This window comes from Monodelphis domestica, chromosome 3 (genome assembly GCF_027887165.1).
Source record: "Monodelphis domestica isolate mMonDom1 chromosome 3, mMonDom1.pri, whole genome shotgun sequence".
Classification (NCBI taxonomy): domain Eukaryota; kingdom Metazoa; phylum Chordata; class Mammalia; order Didelphimorphia; family Didelphidae; genus Monodelphis; species Monodelphis domestica.
The window spans coordinates 371,027,318-371,048,004 of NC_077229.1; positions in this window are offsets into that span (position 1 = coordinate 371,027,318).

Consider the following 20,687-nt stretch of genomic DNA (forward strand, 5'->3'; position numbering starts at 1 on the left):
ATTGCACAGCAGGCTGTCTATTCCGGGAATCCAATTCTTACTTATCTGTACTTCTAAGATACTTGTCTTCCATCAAGGATTACCTCACATGTAACTTTATTTCAAAGGTTTTTTAAGTGGTAGAGGTGAGGTGGTAGTAAAATCCCAGACTGGAAAACAACTTCCTCAAAGCCATGGAAATAGGAGATGTATTGTTTCAATAAAGGCCCAATTTGACCTGACTGAGCAAAGGGAAGCAAAATGTAACAAGAACAGGTTATGAAAGGCTTTAAGTACTGACAAAGGGATCTGAACTTGATCATATAGGTAATAAGGAACCATAGGATTTCACAATATAATTTGTGATTTAATAACTCAGTGCTATTATATGTGTGTACATATGTGTGGGTATTTATTGCTACATAATATCTAGTGGGGTGTATGGGGTGTTCAGGGAGGGGTAGTACCTCAGGTATGGAGGGCTTGTCGTGCCCTCCTAGGGCAGCTCTCCAGCCTCTGACACCCCTCCCTGACACCCAGCTCTCACTTGTGGCTCCCAGTAGCTGCTAGCATGCGGCAGTGACCAAACCCCGGGCAACGGCTTCGACAGGCCGGCCAAACCTTGTGAGGGTAGCCATTGGGTCGACGTCGACCCCTGGTGAACCAGGGCTTTGCTCACCCAGCATGTGAAGACAGCTTCGGAGGAACAGGCGGAAGAAACCAACAAGAAGGTTCAACGGCTGAGAGGGCAACGCAGCAAAGCACTGTGGAGTGCTTAGGGCGTGATGGAGCACAAAAGACAACATGTCCATCCAATGCAGCTGAGGAAGTCTCCAGGTGTAACGGCTTTTCGTGCCAATGAACCCAGGCTTCCAACGCAGAGAGAGTGGGACTGTCTCTGTGCATCGACTTTTTCACTTAAATCTTCATGCACAAGTGTCTTTGTGCACACTCATCTATACACCATAGATGAAAATGCACAAAGACAATTGTCATCCAAGGTTACTGAGAGACTACTACTATATATATATATATATATATATATATATATATATATATATATATATATATATATATATATATATAGAGAGAGAGAGAGAGAGAGAGAGAGAGAGAGAGAGAAACCTTATATAGTGTGAAATACATGCAGATATCTAATTAGAGAAGCATTATAAATTACCTCTTGAAAGGTCCTGGGTGAAAAAAATAGAAATAAGATATTATGAAAGGCATTTCAGATCCAGAATCAAAGGATGTCCCCTTGAATTTGAGCACTACTACATACCATTTTTGTACTCCTAGAGTAACTGGGATTAGGCTTATACCCAAACCACTTCAAATGGAGGCTCCTGAGAGGGAGATGCTAAGAAACTTCTTTTGTCAAATAGAAGAAGTAGTATAAAATTGATGATTCTACACTGGCTTACCATGTGGTTGAACTTCTTGACAAAGACTATGTAACTTCAGCACTCTGTCTTTCAGTCTACCTTAGTAAGGCAATTCCTCTTGTTTCCATGATGTCCTTCACCCATGTCAAAGACACTATTCTGTGATTAGGAAAGGGTTTGAGGGCCACATCTCCCCTCTCTTAAAACTTGTGACCCTGAAAAAGAGACCTGGGGTTTTGATCTTGTTTCATTTGTTCTTTTCAGTTCTAGATGGAAGGGATGGAGTCTTAAACCTTTGAGTCTGCAGCAAAGGGATCTTAGTCTAGGTTGTTACTACTGGCCCAGTGGGGAAACTTTGAGAAGTCACGACTAGAACAAGAAAATAGGAAGAGGAATAAATTAGACTTGTAACTTTTTGAGCCCAGTAATATATAGGACCTGAAATAAACCCAATCCCTGTTCCTTGTCCAGAGGCATAACACTTCAGTGTTATGAGAGGGGATCAAGCTACCTAAGGTTTTGGGGGGAAGGTTTGTATATTTTGTTTTATTATTCTTTTGAATATCCCTTTATAAAAGTTCTATCAGTGGTTAATTGAAATTGGCCTTCTAAAATTGTGGGAGCACAATCAGAGTGGTTTCAGCCAATGACAAATAAAAGAGTTCCTTTTTTCCATTCAGGTTACTGGAGAACTTGGAGAGAGGGGTGACAAAAAACATTAATGGCCCTCAGTGGTGGGGTCCAAAGATCATGTTATGCTAAATAAATCACTTAAACTCCATTGATTTCAATTTATTTATCTATAAAAGCAAAGGATAAAAGGAAACAGGAGAATATATGATCTCCAAAGTCCTTTAAAATATAAATCTAAAGGGATAATGGTAATGCCTACAAAAATTTGCTAAATGACCAATGAAGCTCTCCTTTCAATTAAAAGAGACAATCAAAACAACTAAGGATACAGAATTTTGCTTTCTAACACCTTGATGCAAAAATTAGAGTCCAAAAAACAGTTCTTCTTCAAACAATATATCTGTTGCTGTATATAATGTTCTCTTGGTTTTGATCACTTCATTTTTTATAATGTCATGGAGATCTCTCAATTTAAAAAAAATTAACCTACTCATTATTTCTTATGGAGCAGTAATATTTCATCAGAGTCATATAATACAACTTCTTTAGCCATTCCACAATTGATGGGCATCCCTTGAATTTCTAGTTCTTTGCTAGCACATAGAGTCCTGCTATAAATATTTTAGAACACATGAAATAAACAAACAAATAATAAATTTTAAACCAAAAGCAGGGTTCATGTCTTACGTCTTCCACATGTTAATTATGTGACTTTGGAAAAGACTTCAACTCCTCCAACCATAGTTTCCCCATCTGTAAAATTAGGGAATTGAAAGAAACAATACCTAGATACTTTTTTTGTTCTAATCTTATACGTCATGCTGCAATGAAATAATACATAGCCTACAATGCTATGCTTCTCTTATTCTGGAAAATTCTGATGAGATCCACCCATTACCTCTATGAATATGAAGATATTTCATGTAGTACTACTATTGGAAAGTTATCTTTTGAGGGGAAGAAGGAAGTACCAAAAAAGAAAATAACCATGAGAAACATATATGAGTGTAATACTTACTAAACTTTGGATTGAGTAAATTTGATTAAAACAATTGTTTGTAAGGCAGCAAGTTGATGTAATGGATAAAATACTAGAGTTGAAGTCAAAGTGACCTGAGTTTAAATATGGTCTTATATGGCTACTAATAGTGTGACCCCACTAAATCACTTAACATGTCTTCCAGAGTTTCCTCATCTATAAAATAGGAATAATAATAATAATAATAATACTTACCTCAGAATTTTCCTGATGTTAAACTAATGTAATTTTGCAAAGCTCTTGGCAAGTCTTAAATATTCATACAAATACAAGCTATCATATCATTGTTATCTGCATCAAATCATCATAGTCATCATCATTAGTAGTTTATCATAGTTTTTACTGCATGGCATTAGTGTCAGGCAGACGGTTTTCTCAAATGTGAAGTTGTCTGCTTATTTACAAAGGGAACAAGGCATGAATAATATTGATATATATGATGACTCATTTCCCTCGTGAATGCCTATCTTCTCAGAAAAAGAGTTTGCCTGTGGAGATGAAGTCCTTCTTTGGCCGCAGTACTGAGACTGCCAACAAAGCTTCCAATTAGTGCCAATTGAAAGAGTGACATCTGTCTATGAGGGACTGAATGGAAGTGATCAAATGCTTTAATGTATGACTTCCTGATAAAATGTCAGGAGGTAATGGCTGTTAAGTCACTCTGTGTATTCTTTTTCTCAGGACAAAGGATTTTGTTCTCCCTCCTTATTTACATTATTCAATACTATTCTAAACAAGCTGAAAATGTAACTTATTTTACCACTGGGAAGGATTTAAAATGATTTATTGATTTCATTATTTTTTTACATAATGGTAATTACAGAAGATAAATATTTTACTTTTCTTTTATATTATTTTCCAAATTACATATAGAAGCAATTTTAATAATTACTTTATGACATTTGGAGATCCATGTTCTCTCCATTCCTACTCCATCCTCATGATGGCAGGTCATTTGATATATTGTTCATGTATAATCAGGCAAGCCTTATTTCTATGTTTGTCATTTTGTGAAAGAAGATAGAAATTACTTACACAAGAGAAAAAAATTAACGAAGGAAGTAATGTGTAGAATGGTATGCATCAATCTGCATTCAGTCTTCTTCAGTTTCTTCTTTGGCATTTGATAGCATTTTTATCACAAATTCCTTGGAAATGGCTTGAATTATTGCATTGCTAATAATAGTTAAGTAATTCACAATGTGTCTTCATACATTATTGCTCTTACTATTTTCAGTATTATCTTGGTTTTGCTCACTTCACTTCACTTTTCATCACTTTATATATGTATTTCCAACTTTTTTTTTGGAGGGGAAGATAATCATCCTATTCATTATTTCTTGTGGCACAATAGTATTCAATTACAAACATATACCAGTATAGAAGTTTTTCTTATGTAAAAATAGTTATCAGAAGAAATGAACCAAATCATTCTTGTTCCAATTTAGAGTCCCTTTTTTCTCACAGCCCCTCAAACAGTTATATTATTTGCTTGACAATTAATGATAAAATATTAGTTGAATAATATGTAATTCTTAGCATTGCCAGGTCATTCATGATTATGTTATTGTTGTAACATTAATAATGTTAATAATAATAAATATTATAATCTGAAATAATAGGAGTAAACCATAACACTGTAAAGTTCAAGATACAAGTTTCAGAGTCTCTAATATATTTTATTCCTTAGCATTTATTAGATTACAACAGCAAATATAAATTATTTTCTCCCCATAGATGGTAACATGGAGAATTTGGGTTTCTGCTGTGTACCTTGTTTACACTTTGTAATAAATTCAATATTAAAATTTAAATATGAGTACATTTTTAAGATAGAAGAAGAAAAGAAACTGGTTATATAAATGACCTCAGGAAAAATTAAAAACATAAAAGAAATGAGTAATTTTATCTAAATAAGATACATAAAACCTTATTTAATTTGTGAGATTTCACTAAAGAACTCTTCACATTTAAATGGTGAGAGTGTCACAAAACAGTCCCACAGAGTTCAACAAAATCAACTCTATTATATGAAAGATATGAAAGTGATGATTTCAGAATGTTTGTCATTGGAATGATCTGTTTATTTTTATCCCACAATGTGTTATTTATAGAGCCATTGCAAATAGGTAAATTTTGTTTATTTGTTTCATTTGAACATTACATCAAAAAATAGGCAAATATTAATAGAGGAAATAATAAATAGCAGTTTACTCAGTTACTCTTAGCATAACTTTCCCTAGTTTACTCTGGCTCTTCAGCAGGGTAGAGAGTAGACCATGTATTTTTTTAAGGCTGTGAGAAAACATTCTGGGCTTTCACTGGTTTGTAATTTCTGGTATATTCTCTCTCTGTGGGAGCCCAGAATAGTAAATAGCCTGATATAGGTTACAAACCAGTGTTTTCATGCTATTCATGTTTTCATGTTGCTCATGCCATGACTTCCAGAATATCATATTCTAAAGCCTGTGATTCTTTTAAGTAGAAGCTGATAAATTTCATGTAACCCCAATTGTGGCTCACTAAGAATTGAATTGTTTCTAACTGACTATTTGAAATAACTTTTTCTTTGTTGTGTGAGAACTGGAATTTGCTTTTAATATCTCTGGGATACCATTTTTTGAAATCACCTTCAGTAAGTGATTGTTTGGTGGATTCTTTCATTTTCTCCCTTAGGCTCTTAATTCTATAACGTCAGGAAAATTTTTCTTGAAAATTTCTTTTACTATTATGACTATAGTTTTTGGATTGCTTATTTTTTGCTATTGGTTTTGAGGCCTTCCAATAATTCTTGATTTATCTCTCCAGGATCTATTTTACACATTAACTTTTTTTCCAATGATAAGTTTCATGTTTTTTTTCAGTTTTTATTTTTTCTTCATGCCTCAAGAAGTAATTATTTTCCAGTTGTCCAATTCTAATTTTCAAGTAATTATTTTATTCAGTGAATTCATGTATTTCCTTTTCCATTTGGCTAATTCTATATTTCAAAGACATGTTTGTTTAGTTTTTAGTAAATAATTGTACTTTTTCCCACTATGTCAATTCTATTTTTTAAGGAGTTGTTCTCCTTGGCAAATTCTTAGAAATCTTTTTCCATTTTATTGTGTTTCCTTTATCACGTGGCTTATTTTTTCCCTTGTTTTCCTGCATTACTTGCATGCCTTTTATCTTATCCAATTTTTCTTCTAATTCTCTTATTTGATGTTTAAAGTATTTTTTAAGCGTTTCCACTAGATCTTTTTGAGCCTGAGGCAAATTTATATTTTTTCTTTCATTCTTCACATGTAGTTATTTGTTAATGCTGTTCTCTTCTATTTGGGGATCTTTAAATTCCTTGTGATCATAGGAAATATTTCTACTTAGATACTTTGAAAAAAATGTGTTAATTTAAATCAATTTATTTTGTGAATTAAAAAAATTACAATAAAGTTGAGCCCTTTTTTTAGATTGTGGCATATATCTTTTTTATTATTTAGAATATTTTTCCTTGGTTATATGATTCATGATTACCTCCTCCGACCCTTTTCTTTTCTCCCCCTCCTGAAGCTGACAAGGAGTTCCACTGGATTATACACCCATCATTGTTCAAAACCTATTTCAATGTTATTCATACTTGCATCAAAACCCTAATCATATCCATATCAAACTACATGATCAATCATATGTTTTTCTTCTGCATTTCTGTTTCCACAGTTCTTTCTCTGGATGTGGATAACATACTTTCTCATAAGTTCCTCTGGATTGTTGTAGGTCATTGTATTGCTGCAAGTAGAAAAGTCTATTGCATTCAAATTGTGCCATAATGTATCAGTCTCTGTGTACAATGTTCTCCTGGTTCTGCTCCTTTTGCACTGAATCAGTTCCTGGAGGTCTTTCCAGTTCACATGAAAATCCTTCAGTTCATTATTCCTTTCATCACAATAATATTCCATCACCATCAGATAACTACAATTTATTTAGCAGTTCCCTAATTGAAGGTCATCCCTTCATTTTCCAATTTTTTTGGCCACCACAAAGAGTATGACTCTAAATAGTTTTGAACATCTTTTTTCCTTATTATCTCTTTGGGGGACAAACCCAACAGTGGTATGGCTGGGTCAACGGGTAGGCATTCTTTTTTTTTTAAACATTATTTTATTTGGTCATTTCCAAGCAATATTCATTGAAAACAAAAATCATTTTCTTTTCCTCCGGCACCCCCCACCTCCTCTCCCATAGCCGGCACATGATTCCACTGGGTATCACATGTGTTCTTGACTCGAACCCATTCCCATGTTGTTGGTATTTGCTCTAGAGTGTTCACTTAGAGTCTCTCCTCAGTCATATCCCCTCCACCACTGTAGTCAAGCAGTTGCTTTTCTTCAATGTTTTTACTCTCACAGTTTATCCTCTGCTTGTGGATAGTGTTTTTTAGATCCCTGAAGGTTGTTCAGGGACATTGAATTGTCCCTAATGGAGAAGTCCATTACCTTCGATTGTACCACAGTGTATCAGTCTCCGTGTATAATGATTTCCTGGTTCTGCTCCTTTCACTCTGCATCACTTCCTGGAGGTTGTTCCAGACTCCATGGAATTCCTCCACTTTATTATTCCTTTGAGCACAATAGTATTCAATCACCAACATATACCACAATTTGTTCAGCCATTCCCCAATTGAAGGGCATCCCCTCGTTTTCCAATTTTTGGCCACCACAAAGAGTGCAGATATGAATATTCTTGTACAAGTCTTTGTGTCCATTATCTCTTTGGGGTACAGACCCAGCAGTGCCAAGGCTGGATCAAAGGGAAGACAGTCTTTTATCACCCTTTGGGGTAGTTCCAAATTGCCCTCGAGAATGGTTGGATCAATTCACAACTCCACCAGGAATGAATTAATGTCCCTACATTGCCACATCCCCTCCAGCATTCATTACTTTCCATAGCTGTCATGTTAGCCAATCTGCTAGGTGTGAGGTGATACCTCAGGGTTGTTTTAATTTGGATCTCTGATTATAAGAGATGTAGAGCACTTTTTCATGTGCTTATTAATAGTTTTGATTTCTTTGGCTGAGAACTGCCTGTTCATGTCCCTTGCCCATTTATCAATTGGAGAATGGCTTGCTTTTTTGTACAATTGATTTAGCTCTTTGTAAATTTGAGTAATTAAAAAATTGTCAGAGGTTTTTACAAAGATTGCTTCCCAATTTGTTGATTTCCTTCTGATTTTAGTTACATTGGTTTTGTTTGTACAAAAAGTTTTTAATTTGATGTATTCCAAATTATTTATTTTACATTTTGTGACTCTTTCTGACTCTTGCTTGGTTTTAAAATCTTTCCTTTCCCAAAGGTCTGACATGTATACTATTCTGTATTCGCCTAATTTTCTTATACTTTCCTTCTTTATGTTCAAATCAATCACCTATTTTTAATTTATCTTGGTGTAGGATGTGAGGTGTTGATCTAAACCTAATCTTTCCCATACTGTCCTCCAATTTTCCCAGCTGCTTTTATGAAATAGTGTATTTTTATACCAAAGGCTGGGTTCTCTGGGTTTGTCGTATACTGTCCTGCTGAGGTCACTTACCCCGAGTCTTTTCCACTGAACCTCCTTTCTGTCTCTTAGCCAGTACCAAATTGTTTTGATGACCACTGCTTTATAATATAGTCTGAGATCTGGGACTGCAAGGCCCCCTTCCTTTATATTTTTTTTTCATTGTTTACCTGGATATCCTTGATCCTTTGTTATGTTTTTTTCCTAAATAAGTAAAAAAAAATTTTTGGAAGTTCAATGGGTATGGCACTAAATAGATAGATGAGTTTGGATAGGGTGGTCATTGTTATAATATTTGCTCATCCTACCCATGGGCAGATAATGTTCTTCCAATTGTTCAAGTCTAGTTTTAGTTGTGTGGAGAGTGTTTTGTAGTTGTGTTCATATATTTTCTGTGTTTGTTTTGGGAGATAGATTCCTAAGTATTTTATTTTGTCTAAGGTGATTTTGAATGGGATTTCTCTCTCTAGTTCTTGCTGCTGAGCTGTGTTGGAAATATATAGAAATGCTGATGACTTATGTGGGTTTATTTTGTATCCTGAAACTTTGCTAAAGTTGTTGATTATTTAGATTAGCTTTTTGGTTGAGTCTCTAGGATTCTTTAAGTAGACCATCATGTCATCCACAAAGAGTGATAACTTGGTCTCCTCCTTGCCTATTTTAATGCCTTCTATTTCTTTTTCTTCTCTAATTGCTACTGCTAGTCTTTCTAGTACAATGTCAAATAGTAGAGGTGATAATGGGCATCCTTGTTTCACTCCTGATCTTATTGGGAATGCATCTAGTTTATCCCCATTGCAGATGATATTAGTTGATGGTTTTAGATATATACTGTTTATTATTTTTAGGAACAACCCTTCTATTCCTATGCTTTCTAGTGTTTTTAATAGGAATGGGTGTTGTATTTTATCAAAGGCTTTTTCTGCGTCTATTGAAATAATCATGTGGTTTTTGTTGGTTTGCTTGTTGATATGGTCAATTATGTGGATGGTTTTCATAATATTGAACCAGCCCTGCATCCCTGGTATAAATCCTACTTGATCATGGTGAATGACTCTTCTAATAACTTGCTGGAGTCTTTTTGCTAGTATCCTATTTAAGATTTTTGCATCTATATTCATTAGGGAGATTGGTCTACAATTTTCTTTCTCTGTTTTTGGCCTCCCTGGCTTTGGGATCAGAACCATGTTTGTGTCATAAAAGGAATTTGGTAGAACTCCCTCTTTGCTTATTATGTCATATAGTTTGTATAGCATTGGGGTTAACTGTTCTTTTAATGTTTGATAGAATTCACTGGTGAATCCATCAAGCCCTGGGGATTATTTTTAGGAAGTTCTATGATGGCCTGTTGGATTTCTTTTTCTGATATGGGATTATTTAAGAAATCTATTTCTTCTTCTGTTAGTCTAGGCAATTTATATTTTTGTAAATATTCATCCATATCACCTAGGTTGGTATATTTATTGCCATATAATTGGGCAAAGTAGTTTTTAATGATTGCCTTAATTTCCCCTTCTTTGGAGATGAGGTCTCCCTTTTCATTCTTGATGCTGTTAATTTGCCTTTCTTCTTTACTTTTTTTAATTAGATTGACCAGTACTTAGTCTATTTTGTCTGTTTTTTCAAAGTACCAGCTTCTAGTCTTGTTTATTAGTGCAATGGTTCTATCACTTTCAATTTTATTAATTTCTCCCTTAATTTTTAGGATCTCTAGTTTGGTTTTCTTCTGCAGGGTTTTAATTTGTTCGTTCTCAAGTTTTTTGATTTGCACTTCCAATTCATTGATCTCTGCCCTCCCTAATTTGTTAATATATGCACTCAGGGATATGAATTTTCCTCTAAGTACTGCCTTGGCTACATCCCATAAGGTTTGAAAGGATGTCTCACCATTGTCATTTTTTCTCAGTGAAATTATTAATTGTTTCTATGATTTATTCTCTAACTAACTGATTTTGGAGTATCATATTATTTAATTTCCAATTAATTTTTTATTTGGCTCTCCATGTACCCGTACTGATCAATATTTTATTGTTTTATGATCTGAAAAGGTTGCATTTATTATTTCTGCTTTTCTGCAATTGAGTGCCATGTTTCTGTGACCTAGTGTATGATCTATTTTTGTGAATGTGCCATGTGGTGCTGAAAAGAAGGTGTATTCTTTTTTGTCCCTATTTATTTTTCTCCATATGTCTATTCACTCTAATTTTTCTACGATTTCATTCACCTCTTTTACCTCTTTCTTATTTATTTTTTGGTTTGACTTATCTAAATTTGATAGTGGTTTGTTCAAGTCTCCCACTAATATGGTTTTACTGTCTATTTCCTCCATCAATTCTCCTATTTTCTCCATTAGAATTTTGGATGCTATTCCATTTGGTGCATACATGTTGATTAGTGATATTTCCTCATTGTCTATATTCCCTTTTAACAGAATATATTTACCTTCCCTATCCCTTTTGATAAGGTGTATTTGTGCTTTGGTTATGTCAGATATCATGATTGTAACTCCTGCCTTCTTTGTATCAGTTGAGGCCCAAAGGTCTTACTCCATCCTTTAATTCTAACTTTGTGAGTATCAACCCGCCTCATATGTGTTTCTTGAAGACAACATATGGTAGGGTTTGGGGTTCTAATCCAATCTGCTATTTGTCTACGTTTTATGGATGAGTTCATCCCATTCACGTTCAAAGTTATGATTGTCACTTGTGGATTCCCTGGCATTTTGATATCTTCTCCTAGTTCTGACCTTTCTTCCCTAGCTATATCCTTTTGAACCAGTGATTTACTTTAGGTCAGTCCCCCTAGTCCCCTCCCTTGGTATGTTTCCCTTTCTATTCCCTCCATTTTTATGCTCCCTTCCCCTCCCCCCTCTCCTTCCCTCCCTTTTTATACTCCCTGCCCCCTCCCACTCCTTAGTTTCCCTTTCTTTCTTACTCTGTTGGATAAGATAGAATTCAGGATCCAACTGGATCTAGATGTTCTTCCCTCTCAGAGTTGATTTCACTGAGAGTAAGACTTTAAGTAATACCACTTCACGCTCTCTTCCTCTCCTTCTCATATGAGAGATCTTCCCCTCCCCTTCCCATGTGTATCTTTGTATGAGAAAGATTATTCTCTTTAGCCACCCCCAATTTCTTGAAGTAAGTCTTAGTATTGTCGATGTTTCTCCCCTCCCTTTTTCTTTTCTCTTTTCTTTATGTCCCAATCTTTCCCTATGCATATTTCTTCTAACTACTCTTATGATGCATACAATTTTTGAGAGTTACACAAAACATTTTCCCCCATATTAATGTATATAATTTGATGTAAATGTAGTCCTTATAGAAGAGAGTTTGACTTAAAGAAAAATATAAGGTTTAACTCCTTTTCCCTTTATTTCATATTTATCTTTTCATGTTTCTCTTGCTTTTTGTGATTGGATATCAAATTTTCCACTAAGTTCTGGTCTTTTCTTAGAAAATGCTTGGAAATCTTCTATTTTGTTGAATGCCCATACTTTCCCCTGGAAGTATATAGTCAATTTTGCTGGGTAGTTGATTCTTGGTTGGAGACCCAGCTCTCTTGCCTTTCTAAATATCGTGTTCCATACTTTGCGGTCTCTTAGTGTGTTAGCCTCTACGTCCTGTGTGATCCTTATGGGAGCCCCCACCCCCATATCTGAAGCTCCTGTTCTTGGCTGCTTCTAGGATTTTGTCCTTTTCTTGGAAGCTCTTGAATTTGGTGATTACATTCCTGGGGGTTTTCTTTTGGGGATTTAGTATAGAGGGTGTTCTATGAACCTTTTTTATTTTTATTTTGCCCCCTTGCTCCAGAACATGTGGGAAATTTTCTTCTATAATCTCCTGTAGAATAGCATCGAGTTTTTTGTTTATCTCTGGTTTTTTGGGCAGACCAATAATTCTCACATTGTCTCTTCTTCCTCTGTTTTCTGGATCTGTGATATTTTCAGTGAGATATTTTGTGTTTTCTTCTAATTCATTAATTTTTTGGCTTTGCTTTATTAATTCTTGCTGTTTTGCATGCTCACTGTCTTCCATTCGCTTAATTCTGGTCGTTAGGGACTGGTTTTGCTTTTCAGCTTTGTCTGCCCTTCTATTAGATGCTTCCAGCTCTTTCTCCAATTGTGAAGTCTTGTCTATCAGACTGCTGATCTCTTTCTCCCATTTTTCTTTCCAGAAGGTTTCCATCTTTTGGGCATGCTCACTGTCTTCCATTCGCTTAATTCTGGTCGTTAGGGACTGGTTTTGCTTTTCAGCTTTGTCTGCCCTTCTATTAGATGCTTCCAGCTCTTTCTCCAATTGTGAAGTCTTGTCTATCAGACTGCTGATCTCTTTCTACCATTTTTCTTTCCAGAAGGTTTCCATCTTTTGGGTAAGCTCCAATTTGAGTTCTTCCAGAGCTTGTGGATAATTTCCATTTTGGGAGGCTTGTTTTGATTTATTTTGGGTTTCATCCTCTTTCTCTTCTTTTCCTTGGGTACTCCCGCCATAAAAGTTTTCAATAGTCACCTTTTTCCATTTCTTCCTGTAGGCTTGATTTTGGGCCATGTGAGCCATCCCTTTGGTGGTTTTATTCCCCTTTCCTTTTTGGTCTGGGATCTGGGTGATATGGGTGGGTTTTCTGTGAATTTAGGTTGCCTCAGACTAGTTCTTCCTAGCCATCGAGGTTTCTTAGAGAGCGGGCCCCTGTGCTCAGCATGGCTGCCCCTTTGCTCAGCGCAGTCTCTCAGTTCTGCCACCCCTTTGCTCAGCGCAGCCTCTCAGCATGGCCTCCCCTTTGCTCAGCATAGTCTCTCAGCATGGCCTCCCCTTTGCTCAGCGCAGGATTTTCCCATGAAACCACCCTGAGAGGTCGTTTCCTTGCAGTCTTTAGATACCAAGGTGTGCCTCCCCAGACAGAAAAGCTCCTCACTCACTCGTTGTCCCAGTGAGTGCTCTGATACCTTACTCTTGTTTGGTGGGGGTTGTGGGGGAAGAGGGGCGGCTCAGTTCACTTTTTTGTGCAAGCTTTTCCTCCTCCTTATAGTGTGGAAATGTTCAAGTCCTATGTACCTTCATTTCTGTGGGGTACTGGAGAGTCCCTCTGTTCTTTCAAAGGTGATTTTTATGCTCTTTTGAGGTAGTCTATTTCGTTTGGTGCTGGGAAGAGGAAGCAATTTGCGTCTAGATTGCAGCCATGTTAACCCAGATGTGCCCGGGTAGGCATTCTTTTAAAGCTTTTTAGACACAGTTCCAAATTTCCCTTCAGAATGGTTTGACCAATTCACAACTCCACCAGCAGCATATTAGTGTCCCAATTTTTCCATATCCACTCCTATTTATAACTTTCCTTTGCTGCCATATTGGCCAGTCTGCTAGTGTAAGGTGGTATCTCAGAGTTGTTTTAATTTATATTTCTATAATCAGGAGGGATTTAGAATACTTTTTCATGTGCTTATTGATAGTTTTGATTTCATCATGTGAAATCTGCCCTTGACCATTTGTTGATTGGGGAATGGCTTGATTTTTAGTAGATTTGACTTAGTTTCTTAAATATTTGGGAAATTAAACCTTTGTCAGAGAATTTTGTTATTAAAATGTTCTCCCAGTTTGTTGCTTTCCTTCTACTTGTGGTTGAATAGGTTTTGTTGTATGAAACTTTTTAAATTTTATATAATCAAAGTCATTCATTTTATATTTTGCAGTGTTATCTATCTCTTGCTTGGTTTTAAATTCCTTCCTTAGCATAGAACTGACAGGTATACTATTCTATGTTTTACTCAATTTATTTATGGTTTCACTATTTATATTTAAGTCATTTAGCCATTTTGAATTTATCTTGGTATAGGGTGTAAGATATTGATCTAAACCTAATTTTTCCCATACTGTTTTCCAATTTTCCCAGTATTTTTTATGAAATAGTGAATTCTCCCAAAAGCTGTGGTCTTTGAATTTATCGAACTCTGACTTAATGAGGTAATTTACCCCAATTCTATTACATTGATCTACCCTTTGGTCTCTTAGCCAGTACCATATTGTTTTGATAACCACTGCTTTATGGTACAGTTTAAGGTCTGGTACTGCTAGGCCCCCATCCTTCATTTTTTTTTCATTATTTCACTTGATATTTTTCTTCCTTTGTTCTTCCAGATGAACTTTGTTATATTTTTTCTAATTCTATAAAAAAGCTTTTTTGCTAGTTTTATAGGTAAGGCACTGAATAAATTAATTTGGGTAGGATTGTAATTTTTATTATATTAGCTCATCCTACCCAGGAGCAAATATTTTTTTCCAATTTTTTAGATCTAGTTTTAAATGTGTGAAAAGTATTTTCTATTTGTTTTCATATAGTTACAGTGTTTGTCTTGGCAGATAGAGTCCCTGATATTTTATATTGTTTAGAGTAATTTTAAATGGAGTTTCCCTTTCTAACTTCTGCTATTGAGTTTTGTTGGCAATATATAGAAATGCCAATGATTTATGTGGGCTTATCTTGGACTCTACAACTTTGTTAAAGTTGTTAATTATTTCCACTAGCCTTTTAATTGATTTTCTGGGGTTCTTTAAGTATACCATCATATCACCTGAAAAGAGTGATAGTTTACTTTCCTCATTACCTAATTTAATCCCTTCAATTTCTTTTTCTTCTTTAATTGCTATCACTAGCAATATTAAATAATAGAGGTGAAAATTGGCATCCTTGCTTCACTACTGATCTTATTGGGGAGTCTTCTAAATTGTACCCATTGAAGATGATACTTGATGATGGTTTTAAATATATACTATTTATTATTTTGATTCTTCTATTCCTATGCTTTCTAGTGTTTTCAATAGAAATTGATATTGTATTTTCTCAAAGACTTTTTCTGCATCTATTGAGATAATCATGTGATTTTTGTTGGTTTGATTATTGATATAGTCAAATATGTGGATGATTTTCCTAATATTAAACCATCCTTACATTTCCGGTGAAAATCCCACCTGATCATAGTGAATAATCCTCATAATCACTTGCTGGAGTCTTTTTTTCTAATATTCTATTTAAGATTTTTGCATCTATGTTCATTAAGGAGATTGGCCTGTAGTTTTCTTTCTCTCATATTTTTTTAAATACATCAAAAACATTCAAATCATATACAAACTGTGAGTTTTAGTTTTACTCCACCCTGCTTAGTCTTTTGAATTCTAGCAATCAGAAATGTATACACCCTCACTTAAGGATTAAGTGTGGGAGAGGAAGGTCTATCACCTGCCTGTGCTAGCAAGTGACAAGTCAGAAACAACTGACGGACCCCTGGGCTGTCCAAAGCCAAGGTTAAGCCATCATTGGTAAATGTAAGACACAGGAAGTGATGTAAATCAGTAGGCATCCTACAGAAATCCTTTTGCATGGTTTAGTGGGCTTTTTATATTTGTTTGACATCATTACTTTTACAATTTACTATCTTCCATTTACTCTGTACCAACGATCCTGGCTTCTATGCTACTCCTCTCACAATACACTGAATCTCTCCACACTGTTTATTTTTACTATCTTCTATACCTAGAATATTCTTCTTCCTCTTTTGTACCTCTTGGCTTTCTTCAGGTCTCTGCTAAAATTTAAATTCTGCAAGAAGTCTTTCCCAATCTCAGTTAATAATAGCATATTCCATCTTTTGTCTCCTATTCATCCTATTCTATATAGTTGTTTGCATGTTATCTCTACCTTTATCCAGATTATTCCTTGATATCAAGAACTTTTTAAAATCTATTTTTGTAGTCATCTTTGCAGATCTTGGGATGTAGAAGCTTAATAATAGCTTGTGGGTCTGATGTGATAACTGGAAAAATATGAATAATAACATTCAAACACATATCTGATAATGTATTCTGTTAAAAGTTTAGAGTTACAAGGTGCTGTGATCACTCAGTTCATTTATCATAATGTTTTTCAGATAAATACAATAAAACATATTTTTGTACTTAATGTTTTAAAGGACCTAAAGGACATTTGTTGCTCAGTCATTTCAATGATGTCTAACTCTTTGTGACTCTTTTTGACGTTTTCGTGGCAAAGATCCAAGAGTGGTTTGTGTATTCCTTTTTCCTCTCATTTTATACATTACGAACTAAGGAAAACTTGTTTTAGTGACTTGCTCAGTGTCATAAGCCAGAAAGTGACTAAGACTTGATTTGAATTCAGGAAGAACTTGAATTCAGATCTAGTACTTTATCCACTGGGACACCGATCCAGCTGCCCTACAAAAGTAACAAAACTAATTTTAAATTAATGTTTTAGGACTTAGTGTGGAAAGTATTTAAGAAGAGAAATCATATAGCTGTTTAGACTCATAACTAAATAGGGTTTGTTAATTTTGTAGAAGAAAAACATATTGAGTTGCTCTGGTTTAAGTTAAAACTGAGACACTGAGGCCCAGGAGGCTCTGATTTAAATAATTGAAATTAGAGAATTTCCCAAGTGAAAATTGTAGAACTAGAAACAGAGCAAACAATTGCTGTGCCCGAGCTATGTATGAAGAAGCGGAAGATAGAGTGGTCAGATGACAGAAGACTTCCACTATAAGATTTCTGATTTTTTAGAGAGAGGCTGAACTGCTCGGCACATGAATTTCAGTTTCAGATATGTTCTTCATCACATGCCTTCATAGAAGTGAAGCCTCTTCTGTTCCTTCTATACTCAACCAAGACTGTCCTCTGTCTATCTTAGGGAACACTGTCCACCACCTTTCTAACTCATTTTCTTACTATATCTATTCGGGGTTTATAAATATATTTTTTGGTTTCTTTTTTTCTTCTTTTCCAAAATATGTTTACTGATCATCTTTCCAAGTGAATGAACAGCCTTCTTGCTGGAAATGTTTGGGTGTAGAGGGCAGAAAGTTAGAGGGGGAAAATCAAATCTACTTTGAGAAGTTAAAATAAAGGCAAAGAGGTTTGAATCTGCTTTCCTGGTTCTGAGATTTAATTAGATAATGGAGAAATCATGAAGAAGTAATGGCTGTATTTATTCACCTTGCTCAAAGTCAACTTGAACTTGACCTGTTTTGCTATGAGCTGTTTTTGCAAGATCCCAATCTGGTCTAGGATCAAGGCCTTCTGTCCCTTTTGGGACCACCTCCAAAACCCTACCAACACTTAGTTCCTATTCGCAGCTAGCCACCCAGGGGAGGAGGAAAGGACCATTTGCACTTTTAAGACTTGTCTGAAACTAGACCAAGGCTATGCCACTCTGCAGCACCCTCTTTGAGTCAAGGGGATCATTGTTTACTACCCTCCTAACTCATTTTCTTACTGTAAGGGGTAAAATTAGGGTTGGACTGAATATTTAAGAGTATGGTCACTAGGAATACATTACTTAATTCCAAATGCATTACTGAAGCCAGAATGACTTTTATGGTAGTTTATTTACAAATAGAGAGAGTGAAAGGAAAATAAAAGAAAGAGAGCGTGAGAGAACTACTCCAGCCTAATCTGAATCAGGCAGGGCTTCAGAGACCCCATCAAAGGGAGGCACAGAGGTTAATTAAATAAGACTTCTAGCCACAAGACCTCCTCCAAGATGAGGGGACTCTCTGAAGGCTCCAGAAAAGCCAAGGAAAGGGAATCAGTCTTCTTTTACAAACCCATGTGTAAGTCTAAAAGGAAGCAATCTGAGGTCTCAAGGTCAAGCTCCTCTAAGGCCAAGTTCAAAAGAGAAGACCCCCGTCACAGGAAGTTACCACCACATTTAAAGACAGTTCTTTTCATCACTTCCTGTGCCTTTGTTCCACTTTTACAAGGACCAATGGTGGCTTTAACTTTCCTTTGAACTGCCCAGGGATCAGTCAGTTGTTTTTGAATTGTCAATCCCTAGCACACATGGGTCATAGACCTCCCCCCACCCACTTAAGGATTAAGTGGGGGTGTATGCATTCCTGGTGGCTAAAATCTAAAGAATAAATAGGGGAGAGTTAATCCCATCTTCACATGACTCTATATAATTATTAGTTATTTTTTCACATTTAAATACTTTTCTGGTTTCTATTTTTTCCTCTCCAAATTATCCTTTATTGGCCAGAGCAATATCACCATCGTCCAAAGTGAATGAACATACCCAGACATGGTCCAGCTCCTATCTCTGTTTTTCTGCTTCCCACTATTATCCCTATGGCTTTTTCTCTTTTTCTTCCCATGCCTGTAATAATTAGTGAATTCAAGAGAAAAACTATGCCTAGCTCTTTCCATGTTTTCTCAGGAAGTTCCCCCTTAACATGATAGCACCCCTTTTCTAAGTCAACTCTGTCTACCCATTTCACTACCATTCCACTGAAAATAAGCTTGCTCTCATCCTGAGCCTCTTTCTCTCATATTCATGCCATTTATACCCCTGACACAGAAACCTGTCTCCTCTCAGATAATGCATTCCCAGTTTTACTCATTTTTCTTAAAAAAATCTCCTTTCCTCTTTTTTTCTTTTTCCTTTAAAACCATCATTTGTTAAATAATTTGTCTCTCTAGAAGAAGAAAGGAGCAGGAATACTGGGAGAAATTTTTACAATGTAAAAATAAAAGATAACCATACAGTGTTATTTTTTAAAGTGTTGTGCATTTTGGCCTTCTCATAGAAACTTGTAAACTTGCTCCATCCCAACCAAAAGCCTTATGCTTCTTCTGCACTCTATTTTTATCTATCTGTATGTATGCATATAATAAATACATATACATACTTATAGATATATAATGGTTTCTATTTATTCCTATCTACATGATATATATGTATATACATATGTGTTTATTACATAGATATAATGCACATATACACAAAGACACACACATATACCCTTTAATTTTCCTTCGAATTCCTTACAATCCTCAGCTCATGCATTCAGATATTTTGGCCTTTAGGACACCTACATTATTCTTATAGTTCCAAACCTTCATTATTCATCCTTGAACACTTGTCCTTGCTTTTGTTTTCTGTACTTGCCTTTTGAGGAAAAAAGTTGAAGTTGAGCAAGGTGTTCCTTGTGATTCTCAAGGACTGTTACAGGATACAATGTCCCCTTTCCTTCTTTAGCAGAATCATTTTTTTTTGTCTTTAAGCCTTTGTGCATCTTTTTCTGGAGAACTTCCCATACCTCTTGGGATGAATTTCCCTATAGTGTTTTATGCCGTAAAATTTTAAATTTCTTTTTTTCTAAGTCTTATGAAATATATCCTTCACAGAATTATTAGTGATTGTTTTAAACTGTATTCATTACTACCCCTCCCAAAACATATTATACATCCATCATTCCTACTTCAGCACCCAGATCCTCCTTGTTGCTCATAATCAAGGCCAAATAAGGATTTTCTTTTGTAAAGGGAAGTTATCTGCTTTTGGTAAGGGTGGGGGACAGGGTTGGAGAAAAAGAAAAAAGAGAGATAATGTCCATAAGTCTGTGGATATGGTAATTTAAGTCTCCTATTACTGTTATATCATATGTTCATGAAATGTTTCTGATTTGTTTCTTGAACTTGTATTGTTTCATCCATCTGATCCTGTTACTGTGTATGGCAATAAAAATATCAATTAAATGATGACTTCTCATTATCTCTATCATTATTCTCTTACTCCAGGATTTCAGTTTCTTGTCACTGTAACCTCTTGGGTTAGCCAGGAAACCCTTCTGCCTCTTCACATCTATTTTATTCATTGATTTAATATTAAAGTCTTTCTTCTGTGTTTCAAAAGAAAAATCCCCTTCTTCTTGATAATCTAAATAGTGAAGAAACTTTTCATTTTCTCTATTGTAAAACCAGACTGCACTCCAATCAAGAAGAATAATTATGTCTTTGTTTTTTGCTAAAACGATAAATAGTGTGCCTTCTATGCAGTCATTGAAAAACTCCCCCTACTTTCTGCATGGGCTAGAAGTGAGAAAGCCAAATCCTGTTTTTCTTAGATAAATTCTCATTAGTTTGTCATTCTTCCTATTCATGTAAAATTATATGAGAATAATCTGCATATGTGGGAGTGCAACATAATGAAAATATGAGAATGGAAGATCCAATTTATTTTCAGACAATTTTTAATATGATACCACATCATCAGAGTCACACAATAAATTGTAATGTGCAGAACACAATATTTTCACTATACTTATTGTTTGTTC